The 26,270-nt window shown below is 43.7% G+C and overlaps 1 pseudogene across 1 annotated transcript in view; it reads left to right on the top strand.

Annotated features, from left to right (window-relative positions):
- LOC311247128 (palmitoyltransferase ZDHHC7-like) overlaps nucleotides 1–26,270 on the top strand; it is a 67,434-nt pseudogene that overhangs the window by 24,216 nt on the left and 16,948 nt on the right. The window contains exons 3-5 of the transcript XR_014621007.1: nucleotides 11,030–11,359; nucleotides 20,158–20,282; nucleotides 21,406–21,502. The product of XR_014621007.1 is annotated as a palmitoyltransferase ZDHHC7-like (transcript). The remainder of the gene's footprint in view (nucleotides 1–11,029; nucleotides 11,360–20,157; nucleotides 20,283–21,405; nucleotides 21,503–26,270) is intronic.

The following is a 26,270-nucleotide window of genomic DNA, read 5'->3' as shown; positions in this document are numbered from 1 at the left end:
GAGCAGAGAGAGAGCAGAGAGAGAGCAGAGAGAGAGCATAAGGAAGTTGCATTGTTAATTTTAATACCTGTAATAGTATAGTAGTCCACACACACACACACACACACACACACACACACACACACACACACACACACACACACACACACACACACACACACACACACACACACACACACACACACACACGTGCATTCAGGTAAGTTGGAATATGACTGTAATACAAACAGTTCAGTTTGTCAGGTACATGCAACACAGATTACAGTGTTGACATCTGTCTGCTTGATAAAATACCATTTGCTGCAATACAAAATATTGAAGTGAGATGAACAGACTGAACACTTTATTTTATTAGATAAAACATGTTGACAAAGTTGAACTTTGCAGTAGAAAAAAGGTAATAAATCGCAATATATCGCAATATTAATATCGCAATACTCAGCATATCGCAATATATTTTGTATCGCAATACTATCGTATCGTGACTTAAGTACCGTGCTAATATTGTATCGCGAGGCCTCTGGTGATTCCCACCCCTAGTAGCTTTATTTCTCCCCGCGGTGGTTTATTTAGCTGCTTCAACAACCCTGGTGGTATTTCTGTCTTCACGCTCAGCGTTTCCAGGAAGCCTGCAGGTCCACGGGGGCCGAGCCTCTTCACAATGGAAAGCTAAATCAAATCACTTACTCAATCGAAACCCATTTCTCCCAGCAATATGTTCCAGTGAAGCCATCTTTCTGTCCAATTAGTGTAGATATGATGACTCTGCATCACAGAGAGTGACAGGTGCGGCATCCAGGCTTGTTGTTTATCAGTCAGAGAGCAGAGAGAGTACAGGGAGAGAGTAGAGAGAGCAGAGAGAGAGAGCAGAGAGAGAGAGAGCAGAGAGAGAGGAGAGAGAGAGAGAGAGAGAGAGAGAGAGAGCAGAGAGAGAGAGAGAGAGAGAGCACAGAGAGAGAGAGCACAGAGAGAGAGAGAGAGAGAGAGCAGAGAGAGTACAGGGAGAGAGAGAGAGTACAGGGAGAGAGAGCAGAGAGAGAGCAGAGAGAGAGAGAGAGCAGAGAGAGAGGAGAGAGAGAGAGAGAGAGAGAGAGAGAGAGAGAGAGCAGAGAGAGAGAGAGAGCACAGAGAGAGAGAGAGAGGAGAGAGAGAGCAGAGAGAGAGAGAGAGAGAGAGAGAGAGAGAGAGCAGAGAGAGAGAGCACAGAGAGAGAGCAGAGAGAGAGAGAGTACAGGGAGAGAGAGCACAGAGAGAGAGCAGAGAGAGAGAGCAGAGAGAGAGAGCACAGAGAGAGAGAGCAGAGAGAGAGAGAGCAGAGAGAGAGAGAGAGCAGAGAGAGAGAGCAGAGAGAGAGAGAGAGCAGAGAGAGAGAGAGCAGAGAGAGAGAGAGAGAGCAGAGAGAGAGCAGAGAGAGAGAGAGCAGAGAGAGAGAGCAGAGAGAGAGCAGAGAGAGAGAGCACAGAGAGAGAGAGAGCAGAGAGAGAGAGAGCAGAGAGAGAGAGAGCAGAGAGAGAGAGAGAGCAGAGAGAGAGAGCAGAGAGAGAGAGAGAGCAGAGAGAGAGAGCAGAGAGAGAGAGAGAGAGAGCACAGAGAGAGAGCAGAGAGAGAGAGAGAGAGCAGAGAGAGAGAGAGCACAGAGAGAGAGCAGAGAGAGAGAGCAGAGAGAGAGAGAGAGAGAGAGCACAGAGAGAGAGAGCGAGAGAGAGAGAGAGAGAGACACAGAGAGAGAGCAGAGAGAGAGAGCAGAGAGAGAGCACAGAGAGAGAGCAGAGAGAGAGCAGAGAGAGCAGAGAGAGCAGAGAGAGAGCAGAGAGAGAGCAGAGAGAGAGAGAGAGAGCAGAGAGAGAGCAGAGAGAGAGAGAGCACAGAGAGAGAGCAGAGAGAGAGAGCAGAGAGAGAGAGAGAGAGAGACACAGAGAGAGAGCAGAGAGAGAGAGCAGAGAGAGAGAGAGCAGAGAGAGAGAGCAGAGAGAGAGAGCAGAGAGAGAGAGAGAGAGAGACACAGAGAGAGAGAGCAGAGAGAGAGAGCAGAGAGAGAGAGCAGAGAGAGAGAGCAGAGAGAGAGCAGAGAGAGAGAGAGAGAGAGAGCACAGAGAGAGAGAGCAGAGAGAGAGAGAGAGAGAGACACAGAGAGAGAGCAGAGAGAGAGAGCAGAGAGAGAGCACAGAGAGAGAGCAGAGAGAGAGCAGAGAGAGCAGAGAGAGCAGAGAGAGAGCAGAGAGAGAGCAGAGAGAGGTAGAGAGAGAGCAGAGAGAGCAGAGAGAGAGCAGAGAGAGAGCAGAGAGAGAGCAGAGAGAGCAGAGAGAGAGCAGAGAGAGAGCAGAGAGAGCAGAGAGAGAGAGCAGAGAGAGAGCAGAGAGATAGAGCAGAGAGAGAGAAGAGAGAGAGCAGAGAGAGAGAGAGCAGAGAGAGAGCAGAGAGAGAGCAGATAGAGCAGAGAGAGAGCAGAGAGAGCAGAAAGAGAGCAGAGAGAGCAGAGAGAGAGAGCAGAGAGAGAGAGTACAGAGAGAGAGAGAGCAGAGAGAGCAGAGAGAGTACAGAGAGAGAGCAGAGAGAGAGTAGAGAGAGCAGAGAGAGTACAGAGAGAGAGCAGAGAGAGAGCAGAGAGAGCAGAGAGAGAGTAGAGAGAGCAGAGAGAGTACAGAGAGAGAAGAGAGAGCAGAGAGAGCAGAGAGAGAGCAGAGAGAGAGAGCAGAGAGAGAGCAGAGAGAGAGCAGAGAGAGAGCAGAGAGAGAGAGCAGAGAGAGAGCAGAGAGAGAGCAGAGAGAGCAGAGAGAGAGCATAAGGAAGTTGCATTGTTAATTTCAATACCTGTAATAGTACAGTAGTCACACACACACACACACACACACACACACACACACACACACACACACACACACACACACATACACACACACACACACACACACACACACACACACACACACACACACACACACACACACACACGTGCATTCAGGTAAGTTGGAATATGACTGTAATACAAACAGTTCAGTTTGTCAGGTACATGCAACACAGATTACAGTGTTGACATCTGTCTGCTTGATAAAATACCATTTGCTGCAATACAAAATATTGAAGTGAGATGAACAGACTGAACACTTTATTTTATTAGATAAAACATGTTGACAAAGTTGAACTTTGCAGTAGAAAAAAGGTAATAAATCGCAATATATCGCAATATTAATATCGCAATACTCAGCATATCGCAATATATTTTGTATCGCAATACTATCGTATCGTGACTTAAGTACCGTGCTAATATTGTATCGCGAGGCCTCTGGTGATTCCCACCCCTAGTAGCTTTATTTCTCCCCGCGGTGGTTTATTTAGCTGCTTCAACAACCCTGGTGGTATTTCTGTCTTCACGCTCAGCGTTTCCAGGAAGCCTGCAGGTCCACGGGGGCCGAGCCTCTTCACAATGGAAAGCTAAATCAAATCACTTACTCAATCGAAACCCATTTCTCCCAGCAATATGTTCCAGTGAAGCCATCTTTCTGTCCAATTAGTGTAGATATGATGACTCTGCATCACAGAGAGTGACAGGTGCGGCATCCAGGCTTGTTGTTTATCAGTCAGAGAGCAGAGAGAGTACAGGGAGAGAGTAGAGAGAGCAGAGAGAGAGAGCAGAGAGAGAGAGAGCAGAGAGAGAGGAGAGAGAGAGAGAGAGAGAGAGAGAGAGCAGAGAGAGAGAGAGAGAGAGAGCACAGAGAGAGAGAGCACAGAGAGAGAGCAGAGAGAGCAGAGAGAGAGTAGAGAGAGAGAGAGCACAGAGAGAGCAGAGATAGAGAGCAGAGAGAGAGGGAGCAGAGAGAAAGCAGAGAGTGCAGAGAGAGAGTAGAGAGAAAGCAGAAAGAGCAGAGAGAGAGAGCAGAGAGAGAGCAGAGAGAGAGAGCAGAGAGAGAGAGCAGAGAGAGAGCAGAGAGAGCAGAGAGAGAGCAGAGAGAGAGCAAAGAGAGAGAGCATAGAGAGAGCAGAGAGAGAGCAAAGAGAGAGAGCATAGAGAGAGCACAAAGAGAGCAGATAGAGAGAGCAGAGAGAGCAGAGAGAGGAGAGAGAGAGCAGAGAGAGTACAGAGAGAGCAGAGAGAGAGAGAGTACAGAGAGCAGAGAGAGCAGAGAGAGAGCAGAGAGAGAGGAGAGAGAGTACAGAGAGTACAGAGAGCAGAGAGAGCAGAGAGAGAGCAGAGAGAGGAGAGAGAGCAGAGAGAGGAGAGAGAAAAGAGAGAGTACAGAGAGCAGAGAGAGGAGAGAGAGATCAGAGAGAGAGCAGAAAGAGAGCAGAGATAGATCAGAGAGAGAGCAGAGAGAGAGAGCAGAGAGAGAGAGCAGAGAGAGAGCAGAGAGAGTACAGAGAGCAGAGAGAGAGAGCAGAGAGAGAGCAGAGAGAGAGAGCAGAGAGCAGAGAGAGAGCAGAGAGAGAGAGCAGAGAGAGAGAGCAGAGAGAGTACAGAGAGCAGAGAGTGCAGAGAGAGAGCAGAGAGAGCAGAGAGAGAGCAGAGAGAGAGCAGAGAGAGAGCAGAGAGAGAGCAGAGAGAGTGCAGAGAGAGTGCAGAGAGAGAGCAGATAGATCTACATCATCAAATTGACCCCTTAAAAATGGGCAAATATTACATATGGTTAAAACTAAAGAAAGAGCTCCTATTAACAGAAAAGGATTTGTTTATTTGTGCAATATATATCCCCCCCTCCGAATCCCCCTACTTCTCAGAGGACATTTTCCCTACCCTTGAGACAGAGACATGCCATTTCCAGGCCCAGGGACACCTGTGGGGACACCAACGCACACACAGGAACACTTGCTGACCTCACAGATCCACAATGAGACATTTACATCTCAAATGAAAATGTCTCTCACACTTTCACTCTCCCCCACAGGAGCAATAGTGACCAGGTCATCAACAGGAGTGGAAGAGATCTCCTGCAGCTCTGTCAGAGCCTCAGTCTGTACTTTGTCAACGGTAGAGTTCGGGGGGACAGCCTAGGTAGATTCACCTACTGCTCACCTCTTGGCCACAGTACTGTAGATTATATGATCACAGACCTTGACCCTTCCTCCCTCAGCTCATTCACTGTGAAACCACTAACCCCTCGTCTGATCACAGCCAAATTACCCTGTTTATTAAAAGATCAGACACAACAATGGCACAAACACAAAACAGTAAGCTGTACAATATCAGAAATTCATACAGATGGGACCAAAACAGTGCAGAACAATACCAGAAAGCAATTCATACCCCAATAATCCAAACACTTTTAGATAACTTTCTGGATTCCACATACTCTTACAGTAAAGAAAGCCTCAATCTAGCAGTAAACAATATTAACAATATATTCAGACAAACAGCAAAGGAGGCACAACTGAAACTTACTACAAACAAACCAAAAACTGCAACAAATAACAGCTGGTTTGATACAGACTGTAAAATCATTAGGAAAAAACAGAGAATGCTATCAAATCAAAAACACAGAGACCCCAATAATGCTGATGTACGCTTTACTTACTGTGAGACCCTAAAACTCTACAAACGTACACACACAAAAACAACAATATGACAAACAGCAACTGACACTAATTGAGGAGGCAATCAATACAAACAACTTTTGGCAACATTGGAAACACATAAACAAACCACAAAACCAGGAATTGGCTATACAGAACACTGATATATGGACAACTCATTTTAAAAGACTATACCACACTGTTCAAATAGATGGAAACACAGAACAATCTCAAATTCTTGATAAACTGACTAAATTGGAGCTCGCCATAAAAGACAATCAAAATCCATTAGACTCCAATTATTAGCAGGAACTGCTTAAGAAACTACAAACTCTTAAATCTAAAAAGGTTTGTGGACCTGATGACATCTTGAATGAGATGATGAAAAATATGAACAAGAAATTCCAATTGGCTATATTAAAACTATTCAATTTGGTCCTGAGTGTAGGATATTTTCCTGACATCTGGAATCACGGACTCATAACCCCAATCTATAAAAGCGGAGACAAATTTGACACTAATAATTACAGAGGCATCTGTGTGAACAGTAATCTGGGGAAGGTTTTCTGTATTATTATGAATACTAGACTTTTAAACTTCCTTACCAAGCACAATGTCTTGAGTAAAAGTCGAATTGGATTTATACCAAAACACAGCACAACCGATCATATTTACACCCTACATACCCTAATTGATAAACATATAAACCAAAATAAAACCAAAATATATGCCTGTTTTATTGACTTCCAAAAGGCTTTTGACTCTATTTGGCATACAGGACTGTTCTATAAAGTTATAGAGAGTGGTGTAGGGCAGTGTTTCTCAACTGGTGGGTCACAACCCAAAAGTGGGCCGCGGGGCCATTTTTAGTGAGTTGTGGATGTGTGTAAAAAAAAAAAAAAAAAAAAGTAAAAAAAAAAAAAAAAAAAATCATATATATTTTTTTATAATTTTTTTTGCACTACCTATATTTGTGAAAGTGGCTTCTCAGCTCTGGTCCAGCTGAAGATAAAGCAGATAAACAGATTGGACATTGAGCATGACCTCAGAGTTGCTTTGTCTACCATCACCCCAGACTTTGAGACTCTTGTCAGGAGCAAACAACATCCCCAGTTATCCCATTAGTTCCCTGGGATGTTAAGCTAAGAAGTCTGCTAAGAAGCATACATTATTTATTATTATTATTATTTCATTTCATTGTGTTTTTATCCCTAGTTGCACTTTTGTTGCAACCCCAGTTGTAGGTCTGTTATGTTAAGCTAAGAAGACTGCTAAGAAGCATATATTATTTATTATTATTATTATTATTTTATTTCATTGGGTTTTTAGCCCTAGTTGGACTTTTGTTGCACTTTTTTGTGTTTATTTCATGTTTTTAACAGTGTATGAAAGATTGTGTATTACTGCAAAAAATATATATATATTTGAAATAAATCATAGTGGTTAAAAAAAATTGGGTCGCAACTTAATGGCTAAGGAAAATGTTGGGTCCCGAGGCTAGACCAGTTGAGAACCACTGCAATAGATAACATTCAGCCACTAGATGTTAAAGGTGCTATAGACAACAGCCACTAGATGTTAAAGGTGCTATAGACAACATTGAGCCACTAGATGTTAAAGGTGCTATAGACAACATTGAGCCACTAGATGTTAAAGGTGCTATAGACAACAGCCACTAGATGTTAAAGGTGCTATAGACAACATTGAGCCACTAGATGTTAAAGGTGCTATAGACAACAGCCACTAGATGTTAAAGGTGCTATAGACAACAGCCACTAGATGTTAAAGGTGCTATAGATAACAGCCACTAGATGTTAAAGGTGCTATAGATAACAGCCACTAGATGTTAAAGGTGCTATAGATAACAGCCACTAGATGTTAAAGGTGCTATAGACAACATTGAGCCACTAGATGTTAAAGGTGCTATAGACAACAGCCACTAGATGTTAAAGGTGCTATAGATAACAGCCACTAGATGTTAAAGGTGCTATAGATAACAGCCACTAGATGTTAAAGGTGCTATAGACAACATTGAGCCACTAGATGTTAAAGGTGCTATAGACAACATTGAGCCACTAGATGTTAAAGGTGCTATAGACAACAGCCACTAGATGTTAAAGGTGCTATAGATAACAGCCACTAGATGTTAAAGGTGCTATAGACAACATTGAGCCACTAGATGTTAAAGGTGCTATAGACAACATTGAGCCACTAGATGTTAGGTGCTCCAGTGGTTCTCAACTGGTCTAGCCTCGGGACCCAACATTTTCCTTAGTCATTAAGTCGCGACCCAAAATGTTGAACCACTATGATTTATGTAAAAAAAAATTATTGCAGTACTACGCAATCTTTCAAAACATGAAATAAACACAAAAAAGTGCAACAAAATAGCAACTATTGCTAAAAACCCAATGAAATAAAATAATAATAAATAATATATGCTTCTTAGCAGATTTCTTAGCTTAACATAAGAGACCTAAGTTTGGGGGAACTAATGGGATAACTGGGGTTGCAACAAAAGTGCAACTAAGGGCTAAAAACACAATGAAATAAAATAATAATAATAATAATAATAATAATAATAATAATAATAATAATAATAATAATAATAATAATAATAATAATAATAATAATAATAATAATAATAATAATAATAATAATAATAATAATAATAATAATAATAATAATAAATAATATATCCTTCTTAATAATAATAATAATAAATAATATATCCTTCTTAGCGGACTTCTTAGCTTAACACTTTGATTGCCTAAGGTTAAATTCATGATATACCATCCGTTGCCAGCTCTATTTAACATGGAGAAGTTCCCCTTCTTTGCAGGGCTATAACTTTTTAAATTCTATTGCTAGATTGCCATTATTAGGGCCCATTCAAGGTCCTATATGTATTGTTCATGGTGTAGCAACGTTAAACTTTTTCATTCACATATTCATACTAAAATATGGTCTAAAGTATAAGTATGTTTTCATCTCTTTCTGCAGCTTTCTCCAGAACGTGATTTATAGCCCCAAATGCATTAAATTGATGATGAAATACAGTTTGGTAGGAATCTGTGCAAGATCAAAAATTTCAATTGGACGTACTTCTAGAATTTACTACACGTCATCTGATGTTGACCGGATGGGCGAGGGGGCGTTTATAATTCCGTGGGCAGCGTTATACCATTCATCTAATGTGGGTCATATGTTCATCATAGCAGTTAGTAAAGAACACGTTAGAATATAACGCTAAAACTCACCCCAGTCTCCTCGGGCCGTTGGGCGATCAGCGTGGAGTAGACAGTTTTCAATTATGGGATGTCGAAATACCGGATCTATTTCCAGGTTGTATAATAGTATATACGTCCAAATCATGTTGTTTTTTCGAGTTATTTCCACCGATCGATGTTCACTGTGTGAAGACTGAGTCTCTCTAACATTAGCGAGTGCCCGGACCACATATGGAGTGAGTCCTGCCGGGTTAAAGGTTGACATCCGGTTTTTAGATCTGCCGATCGGCCACCAGATGGCGCTCTTGAACCGCTAGAGGATTGAGAGGAGATCAGAACTGTGTGTGAAGGCTGCAGAGGGGAAATATGATTCCGATCACAGATTTTTGAAATATTGATATCAAAGACGAGTTCCGGCGTCCTCTGCAACTTGAGCATGGCGGGGAATGACGAGTTCCGGCGTTTTCGGCAGTTAAAGTGTTAACATCCCAGGGAACTAATGGGATAACTGGGGATGTTGTTTACTCCTGACAAGAGTCTCAAAGTCTGGGGTGATGGTAGACAAAGCAACTCTGAGGTCATGCTCAATGTCCAATCTGTTCCTCTGCTTTGTCTTCAGCTGGACCAGAGCTGAGAAGCCACTTTCACAAAGATAGGTAGTGAAAAAAAAATAATAAAAAAAAATACTTTTTTACACACACATCCGCGACCCACTCAAAATGGCCCCGCGGGCCGCGGCCCACTTTTGGGTCATGACCCACCAGTTGAGAAACACTGATCTAGAGCACATTTAACATCTAGTGGCTGTTATCTATAGCACCTTTAACATCTAGTGGCTGTTATCTATAGCACCTTTAACATCTAGTGGCTCAATGTTATCTATTGCACCTTTAACATCTAGTGGCTCAATGTTGTCTATAGCACCTTTAACACTTTCAGTGCCGGCCGTGTTTTCCTTATTACCCCGTTGAATGCCACCATCCACGGCCAATGTTAACGTTAATATTGCCTAATCTATGTTTTAAATTATGGCTATGTGTCTAATCTGCCCGTCGCTTATCAAAGACTCATTTTCCAGTCAACATTGGCAAGGCAGATTGTATTTTTATCGCTTCATTTCCGTTTGATAGCATTTTGAAAATCACCCGTTTTCTGGGGAAAAACAACCCATGCCTATGATAATCGCCTTTTACTGGAATATTCCAGAACGTTGTCATTTGTCGGCCTATTTATGAATAGTTTTCAAATAAACGCTAGATGATCGATAGTATATGTGTGCGCACGCACGCTCGTGCCGTGCGCTGATAATCGCTGCTCTTATTTCCTCATGGCTTTTACAGTCAAAACAGCCATATCACATATCACATATCACATAAACTCTTATATATCCGTGAAAACGAGTCTGATTATCCTAACACTGATAACATAGATTCCTTACCTGAGGTCAGATGGTATCCAAATGGTTTATTCCAATTTCCGATCGCCATTCAAAAAAATCGATAAATGTTATACTGTGTACAGTATAACACATGATCCGCGCGGCTCAGAGGCTCCAGAATGAACTCTGGTAGACCCTGGCTGCATCAGTGAGAAGTAAAATGTGGAGTCAGAAATCCGTTCTCCCATTCACTTTCATTGAGTCCATTCCAAAAGGGTGATTTACTATCTGGGAGACGGTAGGGGGCGCTTTTTTCACATCTGAGCGCCGGCGGTCCCTGGATCTCCAACGGTAGGCTTGCGTGATGTAAACCCGAGAAAAGCCGTGAGTGGCACTCAAAGTGTTAAAGGGATCCTTTGACATTTTCAAGTTTAGTTTAGTTAGTTTGTCACCAAACACTTCCTGACAATGGAATGTTACACACACACACACACATGCGCACACACACGCACGGCGCACGCACACGCACACACGCACACACACACACACACACACACACACACACACACACACACACACACACACACACACACACACACACGCACACATGTCTGTGAGAGCCTTGAACACACAACAGAAAATGGCATGGCAGCTGTGAGGCCTGCACTTACCAAGAGAGAGACACACACACACACACACACACACACACACACACACACACACACACACACATACACACACATACACACACACACACACACACACACACACACACACACACACACACACACACACACACACACACACACACACACACACACACACACACACACACACACACACAGTCACACACACCTTCTCTGTTTCTTTCTCTTCATGTCTCTTCCCCTGCCTCCTCCTCCTCCTCCTCCTCCAGGGAAGCATGCCGTCTTCAGGCCAGCGTCAGCGGGAGCTGGAGCAGCTGTTGTCCGGGGGGGACGTGGAGGCGGGGAGCCTGGCGGTCGGCTCCCACCCGGGACACCACGCTCAGGCTCAGGGGGGGAGGCTGTGGTTCATCCAGGACGGCTGTGGGATGGTCTGCGCCGGCATGACCTGGTTCCTGGTGCTGTACGCCGGGTACGTGGTGAACCTGGTGATGCTGTTGCCCTCCACCAGCTTCTGGTACTCCCTGCTCAACGGAGGCCTCTTCAACTCCCTGATGCTGCTGGCGCTGGCCTCCCACCTCCGAGCCATGCTGACCGACCCGGTGAGAGGGGGGTAGAGAAGGCGGGGGTAACATGGAGGGAGGAAGAGGAGGGGGAATAATAATAATAATAATAATAATAATAATAATAATAATAATAATAATAATAATAATAATATAATATAATTAGGGCTGTCAGTTTATCGCGTTAATTAGATTGATTAATTAATTACACAGCAAATGATCGCGCTATGAAAATTAACGCAACATTTATATATATTTTTTTTTAATCATTTATTTTGTTGGGATGGGGCTTCTCCCTGGACTGGGTCTGGGGCTGGAAAGTTGATTTAATAAAAGAAAAAATACTCATTTGATCAGATTAATCACTTCAAATTGAGGATTTAGTTTGAATATATTAACTCATTCAGAGCCACACCCATATGACCATATTAGGTCTAGCGTGCCAGCGCTGAAGTCAATGGGAGGACGGGGATATTTGCGAACGCTTAAACTATATCTTAAATTATGGGTCTAATACACCCGTCGCTTATCAATGACTTGCTTGCAGTCAACATGTACGAAACGGATAGTTTTTTCATCGGTCCATTTTATACCGTTTTGAATACGAGTATAGTTTTGGAGATTTCTAGTAATGTACGTTGTAATTTTTCGGCTGATTTATTAATCGTTTTCAAATAAACGCTAGATTGGGCGGCTAAGTGGTGCAGTGGGCAAGGCGCTCGCCACTAAGGCAGGAGATGCTGGGTTCGAGCCCAGCTCTCTGCGTTGTTTCCGGCTTGGCTGGTCGTTCATACTAATACAATTGGCAGTATTAGGGGGTGGGAAAGCCGGTGGGTGGGGATCGGACGTTATGGACAGCGACTCCTACAGGTCGGTTGGTGCGCCTGTACAGCAGAATCAGGAAGCAATGGGGGCAGCGTGAGCCTCCCACGCGTTACTCCTCGCCGCTGAGAGATCGCGCTGTTCAGGTGAAAATATACGACAGCTGCCTCCTCGTGTACCGGAGGGGACACGTGATGCAAGGCTTGGTCCACATTGCAGCCGACCAGTGGGAGGCATGGTCTAACAACGTTCGAGACAGGGGAGGGTAGAATTGGACAATACGAAATTGGGATGGGAGAAAAATAGAAAATGGGGAGAAAAAGTTGATAAAATGTTTTATAAATAAACTAGAGGTGGGCATAGATCATTTGTTTTAATCTAGATTAATCTATCTGCAATCCTGGAGTTAATCTAGATTAATCTAGATTAAAATGGCTCACTTGAAGTCTGCCGAAGGCATTCAAAATATGTGTGTTCTACCTAGGGATGGGTATCGTTAGGATTTTATCGATACTACTACTCTTATCGATACTGCTTAACGGTTCGGTACTTTATCGACATTGTTATAACTTTATAAATAAATATTATTTCTTCAGCAACAGCAGCAGCAATGTTCTTTTATATAACTTTATAAATAAATATAATAAATAAATATAATTTCTTCAGCAACAGCAGCAACAATGTTTTAAATGTGTCTGAATTATAGACTTTTTATAATAAACAACAAATGTAAGATAAAAAAATATATATATACACTGAATGATTAACAAACTGGGGCACAGCCCTGTGACACTCGTCCTCCCCCCCCTACCTCTGTCATCCTTCCTAGCTGCTAGGGTGAAGGGACTTGGCTTGGCTTGGTGGTCGAGGGAGAGGGAGGAGGCGTGGGCTGTCATCTTTCAAATATATTTGTAGCTAAACAATTATATTTTATTTATTAGCCTATTCGTAATAATTCGTTATTAGCCTAGCTAACTCCGTATTATCTTGGCTTACCTGCAGTGGACGTGCATGGAGATGGAACACTGCGAGCAAAGCAGTCGAAAACGGCGAATTTCTGCAGACTAATATTATGTTTTGACAACAGATGTTTTGACAAATTGCTTGTATTGCCACCCATACTTGCAAATGTTTTATTCCACTTGTGGCAACGTGCGTTGTCGGCATCGACTTTCGTAAAGTGTACCCAGACTTTCGTTTTGTTCTCTCCGCCATGATAATAATAATAATAATAATGAGCGCAGAGCTCGGTCTGTGTCCTCAGCGCTTCAACACTGAGCTACAGATAGGCCCCGCCCTTAAGTACCCGTATGTGTGAGTGAGTGATCGGCTCGCTTCTCGTGCAGACAGACAGAGAGAGGAGCTCCTCTATACTTTCCACAAGCAACTTGTCCTTCCGCGTTCCCGTTTTGCGCTCTGATTGGCCACGCACGTTTCTGGTCATGTGACATGTGCGCCCAATCGTGTGACGGCAAGTTCTGTGGACGGTTAAGCTTAGGCGACTCTTTCACAGTTGGTTAAGGTTAGAGTTTGGAGAGGAGACCCAAGTTTGAGAAATAGATTAACGGCGCCAATTGTATTATCACGCGATAACAGTTTATTTTAGAGCTGGGCCGTTAACGGCGTTAACGTGCTGCGTTAACACCGTTAACGGCCCAGCTCTAAAATAAACGCTAGATTATCGATAGTATATGTGTCCTTATGCACGCTAGAGAAGCAGGCTGAAAAATCGATTATCGGGTGCCTTGGTCAGCGCTAACGGCACACACACACACACACACACACACACACACACACACACACACACACACACACACACACACACACACACACACACACACACACACACACACACAACGTCACACACACACACAACGTCACACACACACACAACGTCACACACACACACACACACACACACACACACACACACACACACACACACACACCCCCCCCCCGATGGCAGAGAAAGGAACAACTGACCCAAGACTGGTAAAATAGAGTCCTTACCTGTTCTGCAAAAAGATGAATCCAATTCCTGATCGCCATTCCAAATATTGATCGCGTTTATTGATCCAACGTTATAGTCCAAAACACATAATCGACGCTGCTCCCAGCCTCCCCAGTGAATGTGGTAACACGATACTGCTTGCCCGAGAAGGGAAACCCCGGGCCGGAGTTTTTTTTCTGATGCAAATTTTATGCTCATTTGATGCTTATTTTATGCCACATTTTTAGGGCTGTCAGTTTATCGCGTTAATTAGATAAATTAATTCAAAATGTATTAAAAAAAATATATGGGCCTATATATATATATTTCTTTATCTCATTCATTCCATAAGAACGTAGAATAAACATTTACAGACTTTCTTTTTTTTTTATTCCCATTTGCATGTTCTTCGTATCTGATTCTAGGGACATCTATCGATCACAGGGAATGTATTCCCAGTGTCAGAAATAGTGTGTCTGTTATTAGGCTTGGGTAAATTGTAATGAACCAAATGAGAATATCAATTCAATAATTTTTTTGTATCTTTGACTGAATAACACCATGCAAAAATTTACCAGACCTGAAAAATTTAAGCAAATGAATAAAGGGAAGATGATTAAACAGAAGGTTTTGTAGATACAGTACTGAATTCTGCCATCCAGACACATGCAATTTGAAATATGATTATAGAATATAGAATACCAGGCCTATAAATGACCTTATTATGGCCAATAATAATATCAGAGTTCAATCTGGATTTAGTATCACCAGGCGTGATTCACAAACCGTGAATGAAATCTACTGTAAGTACACTTTTTTATAATGTAAATTTCTCCACCATTTTTCATCAGATTGCAATGTCGTTTTTTGGTTATGAGATTAATTAGATTAATTAATTACAAATCCTGTAATTAATTAGATACATTTTTTAATCGCCTGACAGCACTAAATATAATAATAATAATAATAATAATAATAATAATAATAATAATAATAATAATAATAATAATAATAATAATAATAATAATAATAATAATTAAATAATAATAATTAAATAATAATAATTAAATAATAATAATAATAATAATAATAATAATAATAATAATAATAATAATAATAATAATAATAATAATAATAATAATAATAATAATGTTCTTATCGGGAGGGGAAACCCTTGCGAGCACGGGGAGAACATGCAAACCCCACACAGAAAGGCCTGGGAGATACCCCACCTGGGTACCTCGCAACACGGCAACCTGGTCCCCAAGTGGCAATCGAACCCAGGACCTTCTAGCTGTGAGGTGACAGTGTTAACCACTACACCACCATCATACTTTCCCTCTGTTTGTTCCTTGGCCAGTAGCCCATTAGCCTATATTTTCTCCTTTTGTACAAACTGCAGAGGCATTTATGAAGTGTTTCAGAGCAATGAAGAAGTGTCTTGGAATTCTGTGTTCGCTTCATAAAGTTTGAAGGTTGTAGTGATGGTTCCACCACCTGTCACTGTGTCTTCATTCAGTCAGAAGGCTTGTGGGAGTTGAAGGGGTGTTGACTCATGTTTTCTCAGAGGAACTAGGGCTCATTGATGGTTCAGCCTATCCTTTCCGATTGCCCCACTTAAATCCCAAAATAGCACCCAGAAGGTTGTGCAGCAGTGTTGCAAACTGGGTCTTTCTCATCTTAAGTGTTTAGCGTCTTTGTACAGTATCATACAATTCTTATTTTTTATTTAACCATTATTTACCCAGGGTAGGTTCGCTGAGCACAGATGCTCTTTTTCAGCTTCACATTCACACAGTTCCATTCATACCTGGGAGCTGCCCAGTACAACCACAGTCTGACACTGTTGGCCACTGAGCAACTCCACTGGAGCAGTTGGGGGTTTAGTGCCTTGCTCAAGGGCACTTCAGCGGTTGGTGTTAAGGGTATGGGAGAGAGTTATTCATTCAATTCCCCAGCCTAGATTTTTCCTGCCGGTCCGGGGGATCGAACCGGCAACCTTCCCTAGCTTCTCTAACCATTAGGCAGTGTTAATTTTGTCAACTAAAATGCTGACGAAAGATCTTCGTCAACAAAGCTTTTTTTCATGACGACAATGAGACGTGACGTCACGTTATTGAAGACCACGTGACGCTAACGTGACTAAATAGTTAATTAAATAACGTTGACCACAACTGAGGACACAACAATGTAATTTACAAAAACCAGGACGAAATTTCTCTTCATGTATGTTGATATTGTTGACTAAAACAAGACGAGACAAAATAATTATGACTTTTCTTAATGCCATCGTCCCGAGTAGAGCAGTGTGACGGGGAGCTCTGTTATTAGCATTAGCTGAAGAGCTATTTGAAAAGCTAGTTTTAGTTTAACATTACCTTGGCTAAAGTTGGGACTATTCATAATCCAGCTGCAGACCTGCAAGCAAAGTACAGCAAGTTGGCAAAGGAGTATTCCAAGGTAAATCACTTTTTCACCAGTAACGTTACATTGTTTGTATTTTTCATCTAGCTCGCGTTAACTAGTGGCTAACATAGCTCACGCTAACGTGGTCACTGATCGACCTCTCGCACACAATTAATGACATAATGCAGACAGCCATATCGGTGACAATGTTTAGCTTTTAGTGCCAAATGATAAGAGTCTGGCGGAGTCTCAAAAGAGAATGTTGAATATTTATTTTGCATAAAAAATCACAACAGAGCCTCTGCTACTACAGTATCTAACCTAAACGGAGCCGACTGGATAGGAGGAAGTGCAACAACGTGTAACCTCCGTGTGGAACCAATGTGCCAACAACCTTTCCGTGGGTGAACTCATTGAGCTTAGTTGTCAATTAATGATACTAATACTAATCTATACAATCACCTGTTGTTGAATAAATACCATTACTTTCTAGTTATTACTAAAAAAACAGTATATATAAAACAGTAGCTGTAAAAAAGAAAAGAAAAAAATAAGTTTTATAATCTATATAATATAATTTTTTTTTTTTTTTTTTTTAAATGTATGCACTGGTATCGGATCAGTATAGCCAGCCGGTCAGCCACCTCGATCTGAGCATCACAGAGACAGACATACCCGGCACGGATGGGATGGGCACGAGTAATGTTTTCCCAGATTGAGTACTTGCATGAATTATGAATAGGGGGTGAAAGGGGTTAACAGTCTGTAGTGTGGTAGTGAAAGCAAGGCAAGAAGAGATAATGTGTCTTATTAAGTTATTTCTCCATTCACAGATCGACAGCGCACCCTTCCTGTGTATCACTTGTGCCGCCGACTCAGATTCCCCTAGGTTAAAAAATAAATACGCAATTTAAATCAGAATATGTTCCATGTTGACTATTTCTGACTTCTGACAAGCTTTTTTCCATTAACAAAAAATAGACAAAAATGTCATCCGTTTTCGTCGATTAAATCTAGACTAAAACAAAAAAGACAAAATTGAGACAAAAACTGACTAAGACTAAAATGCTCAGACATTTAGTTGACTAAACGAAAAATAAATGAAGATGACTAAATATGATGAAAATGAAAAAGGAGCACTTGACCAGTGATGGGAATAACGGCGCTATAAGTAATGGCGTTACTAACGGCATTCGTTTTTTCAGTAACGAGTAATCTAACGGATTACTCTTCCAATCTTAACTCTTTCAGTGCCACTCACGAGATTTCTCGTGTTTTTTTATAGGTGGTTGCTAGCCACTCACGAGATTTCTCGGATTTTTTTTTTTTTTTTGCGATCTGAAAAATTATTGCATCACCCGAGCCTACCCGAGTATTGCCGAGCTGCGCCGGTGATCACTGTGGAAAAAAGCGCCCCCTGTCGTCTCCCAGATGACATAAGTGATTTTGGAATGGACTCAATGAAAATGAATGGGGAAAAAAATCCGGTACTCCACATTTTCCAGTTCACTGATCCAGCCGGGGTTACTAGAGTTCATTCTGGAGCCTCAGATCCCCGCGGATCATGGAGATCCACTGTGTCGCGTTGGATCCATACACGTATCGATTTTTTCGAATGGTGATCAGGAATTGGAATATACCAGTTGGATACCATCTGATGTCAGGTAAGGACTCTATGTTATCAGTGGTAGGATAATCAGAGTAAGTTTGATGAAGTTATAAGCTGTTTTGTGAAATGTCTTCTTTCGGTTTCAATGTAAAACTCCGAGAGGAAATCAACGAGGCGATTATCCGCGCGCGGCCGTAATGTGCGTGCGTGCACGTATAATATTGATCATCTAGCGTTTATTTGAAAACGATTCATAAAAAGGCCGACGAATATCAACGTTGTGGAATATTCCACTAAAAGACGATTTTCATAGAATGCTCCAGAATGAGCTGTTTTTTATATCAAAACGGGGGCTTTTCTAACTGCTCTGAAACGGCAACGACGCGATAAAAAAACAATCTGCCTTCACAGCACTGTCTGGAAAATAGTCTTTGATAATGCGATGGGCAGATTAGACACATAGCCATAATTTAAAACATAGATTAGGCGATATTAACGTTAACATTGGCGCGGATGGTGGCATTCAAGCGGTAAAATGGAAAACCAGGCGTGGCACTGAAAGAGTTAATAACGCTGTTAGCGTTACTGCAAAAAAATGCGGCGCGTTACTATGAATGAACCTGTTTCTTTCATCAGACAGATCTCTGCGCCGAGAGGCAATAATATGTTCTTCCTTGTTAAGTGGGCAGTGCGCGAGCCAAGCATACATGCTGACGATTGGCTGAGGCTGAGTAAAATGTCATGGTAAGCCAATCAAAGGTAGAGGTGAGCGGGTCTAACGCATCGAGAGTCTGAGCCACAACACAAGCGATTCAGTCAGCGGAGACCGCGGGTCTGTGTAGTGTACAGTACAAATAATCTAAAACGAATCCAACGGAACAACATAATAAGCGAGAAGTCAGCGTGAGACAGCGGTTCACTCTTGTGTTGCAGCGCAGGGCAGTAGTGGCTCTACTGCTGACAGGCTCAACCATAGATATATATCTATGGGCTCAACATAGTGCTGCACTTCCTGGTTTAATAGCACAGTCTGGTGTGCAGAGATATATATCTGTATGTCATGCATGTCTTAAATGTCATGATTAGATTGATTTAGAATGATTCGATTCGATTCTTATATCTGTATGTTGTGTATGTCATGAATTGAAAATGGGGGACCCTGATGTAAACAAGACGAAAGTCTTTCTCTGATCTGCATCCCCTTAACAATTGTGTGTATTGAGCCGTACTGTATTGTACCCATTCTGCAATCTGTTAATTAAAATGTTCAATCAATCAGTATATATTTGTTATTTATTTTTGGTATAGTGCTTAACAAGCATAATTTAATGTTGCCCAGTTGTGGCCTATTGAGGGGCAATACATATCAAAAGTTCCAAAACATCTATTGTATTTGTATGATCCACTAATATATAAACATAGTAATTATAATATCTACATACATGGCATTTGATTGGAGGCTAGTCTCACTTTGTCCCACAGCAACATTAAAATAGTTTAGATTTGTGTATGTTGTTTATGTAAAAAATATATATATATTGAAAGTAACGCAATAGTTACTTTCTGAAGTAACTAGTTACTTTTATAATTTGTAACTGAGTAAGTAATTTAGTTACTTTTTGGAAGAAGTAACTAGTAACTGTAACTAGTTACTTTTTAAAAGTAACTTGCCCAACACTGAACTTGACACATGACTAAGACTAAAACTAAAATGAAAATAGCTGCCAAAATTAACACTGCCATTAGGCCACCGATGCCCCTCATGTTGTGCTGACGAGCGAGTATTGCAATCACCCCTGTGCGTGTGCGTGTGTGTATATGTGTGCGTGTGTGTGTCTTATGTGTGTTTGTGTCTGCATCTGCACTTGTTAACCCTTTCACTGCTGCACTACCAAACGGTTAACCCTTTCACTGTGCTTTTTGAAAGATTTGTGATTTTTTTTTAATCAATCGCCCATTATGTAAATAGTGCCATACTGGATGTTGACCCTGTGACCCTGTGACCTTCAGGGTGCGGTTCCTAAGGGCAACGCCACCAAGGAGTACATGGAGAGCCTGCAGCTGAAGCCTGGCGAGGTCATCTATAAGTGCCCAAAGTGCTGCAGCATCAAGCCTGAGAGGGCACACCACTGCAGGTCAGTCCCGCCCTCCGACCCCTGACCCCTGCTCTGTATGTATGCAAACATATTGCTTTACGACATCCGGCTCGGTCTCATGTGCGCTGCACTGTAATCAGAGAAATTCAACTGTCTGCTTGACTGCTCTGCAGAATGTGCTAATAGAACAGCTGGAAATAGCTATTTAACTGAGGAGCAGTTTGAACCTGAAAGGAACAACAACAGGAAGCTTCTCCTCTGGTGGTAATTAAGCAACAGACGGGCCGTGGTATACGGTTATTATATCACTTTGTGTCTGGCCGACAGCCCCCTTAGCTGTGATATAATAACATATAGCTGTGATATAATAACCATAAGTGAGCTGTTGCTTTTATAAAACAGTTACCTAGTAGTCTATGACAATATGAAAGTAAGACACACTTCCATTTAAATTTTATTAGTACATAATAATGTTCAAAATAAACTAGGCCCTCCTTGGCTGCCTGCACTACAAGGCGGTTGCCGACTTGTGAAAAGAAATACAAAAAATCCTAGCTATATATATATAATATTCGTTGACAACCCTACAACAAGTACAATTAGTTACTGCCCACTACATCACCCCTGAGTGGAACAAGGAAAGCCAAACTTTTGCTAGATACAAATAGATAAAGTATAAAATAGAAAGTCAAGTACGTAAACAAAGTGTAAACAAAAGTGTCCAATATACATATATACAATATACAATACAGAGTAGAGGAAATGAGTAACTGAGTTACAGTACAATACAGTATACAGAAATGGGATGAGGTACAACTTAGGGTAAGGTGCAATGAGGTATGAGTTGTAGTGCAAATCTCTTTACCAATAAAAATAAAGTGTATAAAGTAGAGTGGGTGCTACAGTGAGTTGTGTATTTAAAGTGAGTGTGTACGTGTGGATGTGTGTGCTGTGAGTGTATTTGATGGTTTGTTACATAGTGTTATTGTCATTATTATATTATTATTATTATCTTATTATTATTATTATTATTATTATTATTATTATTATTATTATTATTATTATTATTATTATTATTATTATTATTATTATTATTATTATTATTAATATATTATTATTATATTATTATATATTATTCTCATGGTCTCCTCTCTCCTGACAGTATCTGCAATAGGTGCATTAGGAAGATGGACCACCACTGTCCCTGGGTGAACAACTGCGTGGGCGAGAAGAACCAGAGGTTCTTCGTACTTTTCACCGTAAGTCAACGGAACAATAATGATACAGTTTGATTTGTTCCTCTTCAGCCTGGTGTTGATCATGTAAAGTAGTGTTTATTTATTTGTTTATTTATTTATTTAGTCTTTGCTCATTCACTCCCATCACCCCAATTTAGTCGTTATGCCAACAAGGTTGTCGCACTGTCATGTAGACTACCACATGTCTCCTCTGTCGGTCTGGGGAGGGTGTAGACTACCACATGTCTCCTCTGTTGGTCTGGGGAGGGTGTAGACTACCACATGTCTCCTCTGTCGGTCTGGGGAGGGTGTAGACTACCACATGTCTCCTCTGTCGGTCTGGGGAGGGTGTAGACTACCACATGTCTCCTCTGTTGGTCTGGGAGGGTGTAGACTACCACATGTCTCCACTGTCGGTCTGGGGAGGGTGTAGACTACCACATGTCTCCTCTGTTGGTCTGGGGAGGGTGTAGACTACCACATGGCTCCACTGTCGGTCTGGGGAGGGTGTAGACTACCACATGTCTCCTCTGTCGGTCTGGGGAGGGTGTAGACTACCACATGTCTCCTCTGTCGGTCTGGGGAGGGTGTAGACTACCTCATGTCTCCTCTGTCGGTCTGGGGAGGGTGTAGACTACCACATGTCTCCTCTGTCGGTCTGGGGAGGGTGTAGACTACCTCATGTCTCCACTGTCGGTCTGGGGAGGGTGTAGACCGGTGGTTCTCAACTGGTGGGCCACGACCCAAAAGTGGGTCGCCATTTTGAGTGGGTCACGGATGTGTAAAAAAGAAAAAAATAATTATTTTGAAGTCTACAGGATTTCTGATGCTGCACTTTTATTTTGAAGGACATACGGTTCCCATGACGCAGCGCGCGTGCAGTAGCCGTTAGCTGCCAGCGTTGTAAGGACAGTAACACTGACGTCGTCACATCAGTTAGCGCTCATTGATTAGAGCATTTGTAAACATGGCGAAACGCAAATACGACACCGACTACATTAAATATGTGTTTTCTTACATTGAGGACAAAAGAGAGTTACTGCTCCTCCCCTCTCTCCTCCTCTCTCCTCCTCTCTGCTCCTCCTCTCTCCTCCTCTCTGCTCCTCCTCTGCTCCTCCCCTCTGCTCCTCCTCCTCTCTGCTTCTCCTCTCTCCTCCTCTCTCCTCTCTGCTCATCCTCCTCTCTGCTCCTCTCTCCTCCTCTCTGCTCCTCCTCTCTCCTCCGCTCTGCTCCTCCTCCTCTCTGCTCCTCCTCCTCTCTGCTCCTCCTCTCTCCTCCTCTCTCCTCCCCTCTGCTCCTCCTCTCTCCTCCTCTCTCTCCTCCGCTCTGCTCCTCCTCCTCTCTGCTCCTCCTCCTCTCTCCTCCTCTCTTCTCCGCTCTGCTCCTCCTCATCTGCTCCTCCTCTCTCCTCCTCTCCTCCTCTCTGCTCCTCCTCTCTCCTCCTCTCTGCTCCTCCTCTCTCCTCCTTTCTGCTCCTCTCTGCTCCTCCTCCTCTCTGTTCCTCCTCTCTGCTCCTCCTCCTCTCTGCTCCTCCTCCTCTCTGTTCCTCCTCTCTGCTCCTCCTCCTCTCTGCTCCTCCTCCTCTCTGTTCCTCCTCTCTGCTCCTCCTCTCTGCTCCTCCTCTCTCCTCCTCTCTGCTCCTCCTCCTCTGCTCCTCCTCTCTGCTCCTCCTCCTCTCTGCTCCTCCTCTCTCCTCCTCTCTGCTCCTCCTCCTCTCTCCTCCTCTCTGCTCCTCCTCCTCTCTGCTCCTCCTCTCTCCTCCGCTCTGCTCCTCCTCTCTCCTCCTCTCTGCTCCTCCTCATCTGCTCCTCATCTCTGCTCCTCCCCTCCTCTCTGCTCCTCCTCTCTCCTCCTCTCTGCTCCTCCTCTCTCCTCCTTTCTGCTCCTCTCTGCTCCTCCTCCTCTCTGTTCCTCCTCTCTGCTCCTCCTCCTCTCTGCTCCTCCTCTCTGCTCCTCTCTCCTCCTCTCTGCTCCTCCTCCCCTCTGCTCCTCCTCTCTCCTCCTCTGCTCCTCCTCTCTGCTCCTCCTCTCTCCTTCTCTGCTCCTCCTCTCTGCTCCTCCACTCTCCTCCTCTCTGCTCCTCCTCCTCTCTCCTCTCTGCTCCTCCTCCCCTCTGCTCCTCCTCTCCCCTCCCCTCTGCTCCTCCTCTCTCCTCCTCTCTGCTCCTCCTCTCTGCTCCTCCTCCCCTCTGATCCTCCTCTCTGCTCCTCCTCTCTCCTCTCTCATCCGCTCTGCTCCTCCTCTCTCCTCTTCTCTGCTCATCCTCCTCTCTGCTCCTCTCTCCTCCTCTCATCCTCTCTCCTCCTCTCATCCTCTCTGCTCCTCTCTCCTCCTCTTTCCTCCTCTGTGCTCCTCTCTCCTCCTCCTCTCTGCTCTTCTCTCCTCCTCTTTCCTCCTCTCTGCTCCTCCTCCTCTCTGCTCCTCTCTGCTCCTCTCTCCTCCTCTCTGCTCCTCCTCCTCTCTGCTCCTATCTCCTCCTCTCTGCTCCTCATCTCTCCTCCTCTCTGCTCCTCCTCCTCTCTCCTCCTCTCTCCTCTCTGCTCCTCCTCTCTCCTCCTCTCTGCACCTCCTCCTCTCTCCTCTTCTCTGCTCCTCCTCTCTCCTCCCATCTGCTCCTCTCTCCTCCTCTCTGCTCCTCCTCTCTGCTTCTCCTCCTCTCTCCTCCTCTCCTCATCTCTGCTCCTCCCCTCTGCTCCTCCTTTCTCCTCACCTCTGCTCCTCTCTGCTCCTCCTCTCCTCCTCTCTGCTCCTCCTCTCTCCTCCTCTCTGCTCCTCCTCCTCTCTACTCCTCTCTGCTCATCCTCTTGCAGCGATGCACATTTGTTTAACTTGGTTACTTGTCAAACATAAATTACTCTGCTCACTCCTTGTATTCACAAGGAATATTCTTGTTACAAAGATCCCCTCAATTTTATATAACAATTTATCAATAAGTCTTGACAGACACAACCATTCCACCAGACATGCTTCTGCACGAGGTTTTACACTTCCAAAAGTGAGGTCGAATGCAATGAAGCGAACTGTCATGTTCCGTGGTATGCAGGAATGGAACTCTCTTCCCAGACATGTTAAGCAGGAGAATAGTAAATGCCGTTTCAAAATCGTGGTAAAACAACATTTTCAACCAAAGAAATTGACATTCCCTAATAGATAGTGTGTACGTAAATGAAAATGTATGTGTCTGATAAAGAGATAGGTATATATGGATGAAAAGGCATGTGTCTGATAGGGATATATTATTAAAATATTGTATAATTGGCTGATATGAACAGGTATTATTGTATTGTATTATGAATTCATAAGGCGTATATATTTTTATCTTGTATTATGAATTTGATTAGGGTTTTTATTGTTGTTTTAATTGTCTGTATGACATGTAAATGTTGTGAGTGTATAAGGGTTTTTATTGTTGTTTTAATGGTCTGTATGTCATGTAAATGTTATGAGTGTATAAGGGTTTTTATTGTTGTTTTAATTGTCTATGATATGTAAATGTTGTGAGTGTATACGTCTGTAACTGTATTTTATGTGTTATGGACCCCAGGAAGAATAGCCCCAGCACTGCTGTGGCTAATGGGGATCCAAATAAACTTAAACTTAAACTCTCTCCTCCTCTCTGTTCCTCCTCCTCTCTGCTCCTCTCTGCTCCTCCTCTCTGCTCCTCCTCCTCTCTGTTCCTCCTCCTCTCTGCTCCTCTCTGCTCCTCATCTCTGCTCCTCCTCCTCTCTCCTCTTCTCTGCTCCTCATCTCTGCTCCTCCTCTCTGCTCCTCCTCTCTCATCCTCTGCTCCTCCTCCTCTCTGCTCCTCCTATCTGCTCTTGCTCCTCATCTCTCCTCTTCTCTGCTCCTCCTCTCTCCTCCTATCTGCTCCTCCTCCTCTCTCCTCTCTGCTCCTCCTCCTCTCTACTCCTCCTCCTCTCTGCTCCTCTCTGCTCCTCATCTCTGCTCCTCCTCTCTGCTCCTCCTCTCTCCTCCTCTCTCCTCCTGCTCATCCTCCTCTCTGCTCCTCCTCTCTCCTCCTCTCTGCTCCTCTCTGCTCCTCCTCTCTCCTCCTCTCTGCTCCTCCTCTCTCCTCCTCTCTGCTCCTCCTCCTCTCTGCTCCTCCTCTCTGCTCCTCCTCTCTGCTCCTCCTCCTCCTCTCTGCGCCTCCTCTCTGCTCCTCCTCCTCCTCCTCTCTGCTCCTCCTCCTCTCTGCTCCTCCTCTCTCCTCCTCTCTGCTCCTCTCTGCTCCTCCTCTCTGCTTCTCATCTGCTCCTCTCTGCTCCTCCTCTCTCCTCCTCTCTGCTCCTCCTCTCTCCTCCTCTCTGCTCCTCTCTCCTCCTCTCTCCTCCTCTCTCCTCCTCTCTGCTCCTCCTGCTCATCCTCCTCTCTGCTCCTCCTCTCTCCTCCTCTCTGCTCCTCCTGCTCATCCTCCTCTCTGCTCCTCCTCTCTCCTCCTCTCTGCTCCTCCTCCTCTCTGCTCCTCTCTGCTCCTCCTCTTCTCTGCTCCTCCTCCTCTCTGCTCCTCCTCTCTGCTCCTCATCTGCTCCTCCTCTTCTCTGCTCCTCTCTGCTCCTCCTCTCTGCTCCTCCTCCTCCTCTCTGCTCCTCTCTGCTCCTCCTCTCTGCTCCTCCTCCTCTCTGTTCCTCCTCCTCTCTCCTCCTCTCTGCTCCTCATCTCTGCTCCTCCTCCTCTCTCCTCTTCTCTGCTCCTCATCTCTGCTCCTCCTCTCTGCTCCTCCTCTCTCATCCTCTCTGCTCCTCCTCCTCTCTGCTCCTCCTATCTGCTCTTGCTCCTCATCTCTCCTCTT

The sequence above is a fragment of the Notolepis coatsorum genome, assembly GCF_963971535.1.
Source record: "Notolepis coatsorum genome assembly, chromosome: 20".
Taxonomy (NCBI): domain Eukaryota; kingdom Metazoa; phylum Chordata; class Actinopteri; order Aulopiformes; family Paralepididae; genus Notolepis; species Notolepis coatsorum.
The sequence above is the reverse complement of the archived record's forward strand: the minus strand, read 5'-3'. Positions and strand labels throughout refer to the sequence as shown.